The 1,582-nt window shown below is 46.1% G+C and overlaps 1 pseudogene; it reads right to left on the reverse strand.

Moving 5' to 3' along the window:
* Positions 1-5: 5 nt before the first annotated feature.
* On the reverse strand, positions 6-1,576 carry LOC121964189 (annotated as a pseudogene).
* Positions 1,577-1,582: the final 6 nt, after the last annotated feature.

The raw sequence follows: 1,582 nt of genomic DNA on the forward strand, positions 1-1,582 counted from the left end.
ACAGGAGTGATGATCAGAGGTGCAGAGTTTTTGCCACCATCATTAAGACAGGGTTCAAAGTATGGGAAGAGTTTCTCAGTGAAGGAGCAGCCAGTAAAGGAGTAGATGAGAGCTGCAGCATCTACGTCATAAAAGGAGACCAGACCCTCCTCATAATCCACAAACACCCCCACCTTCTGAGGGGGAGACTTCAAGGAGAGACGGATGAAAGGGCCTGCACAAGCTTCATACTCATTTTCATTTCTCAACCATATGGTCCAGAAACCATCCTCAGGTCTCAGTGAGATTTTTCCCTTCCTGTTGATCGACTCTTTGGCCACTCCCAAATCCCATGCAGTCTTTCCTTTAACTTCAACCTCAAAGTAAAATCTGCCTGAAGAGAAACTCTGCTTTGCTAAAACCATAACACAATAAGAAAATCTCTCTGGGTTGTCTGGGAGATTCTTCTTTATGTCACCATGTTTCACTTGTTTTCCATCATCAGACAGGATGAGAGCAGGATATGCTGTTTTAGGATCAAGAGTCACATCCACTGCATACTGCTGGACCCTCTTCAGCTCAGATTTAAACAGCTTCTTCATCTGTTGACTGAGTGTCTCCTCCAGCTGAGACACAGCTCTCACCACAGTCCCCTCATATGATGGTGGATGGACGCTGACCTGTGTCCAGTCCTTGGTGGGTGGAGCAGCTTTCAGGGACTGGACACTCTGGAGAAGTTGGAGGTGGTCTTCAGAGTGTGAGAGCTGCTCCACCTCAGAGCTTCTCTTCTTCAGCTCAGAGATTTCCTGTTCCAGCTCTTTGATGAAAACGTCAGCTTGTTTTTCTGTTGATTTCTGCTTCTCTTTGATCGTGTCGATGAGCTCGTTCAGTTTTCTCTCAACAGACTCCTTCAGAGCTGTGAAGACCTGAACACCTTCTGTGATCTCTCTGTCAGCATCTTTCTCACTGAGGTCGACTGACTGTTTGATCTCCTGAATCTTCTGTTGTCTCTTCTGGATCATCTGCTGAATTTCAGCTTCTGTATTTCCCAGCTCTGCCTTTTTTTTTCATATTCTTCTATCAGAGGAACAAATTCATGTGTTTTGTGGTCTAAAAGAGGACATAGTGTGCAGACACATGTCTGGTCAGTCTTACAGAACAGCTCCAGAGGTTTATCGTGCTTCGTACATATCCAGTCTTCCAGGTTCTCCACAGGGTCGATCAGCTGATGTCTTTTTAGACCTGGCTTTGTCAGATGAGGCTCCAGGTGAGTCTCACAGTAGGAGGTCAGACACACCAGGCAGGACTTCAGGGCCTTCAGTTTGGTTTCAGTGCAGACGTCACAGGAAACTTCTCCTGGTTTGGACTCTTGTTGCTCTGAGCTGCTGCTGCTGGATTTCTGTTGAGCTGACTGTCTGAACTGAGCGACCATCCCAGAGATGAAAGTGTTGACTCTGAAATCAGGTCTATTGGTAAAAATCTCTTTACACATTGGACACAGGTACTGGTAATTAGTATTCCAGTATTCAGTGATGCAGTTCTTGCAGAAGTTGTGCCCACATGGTGTGCTGACAGGATCAGTGAAGACATCCAGACAGATGGA

This window comes from Plectropomus leopardus, unplaced genomic scaffold (assembly GCF_008729295.1).
Source record: "Plectropomus leopardus isolate mb unplaced genomic scaffold, YSFRI_Pleo_2.0 unplaced_scaffold14402, whole genome shotgun sequence".
Classification (NCBI taxonomy): domain Eukaryota; kingdom Metazoa; phylum Chordata; class Actinopteri; order Perciformes; family Serranidae; genus Plectropomus; species Plectropomus leopardus.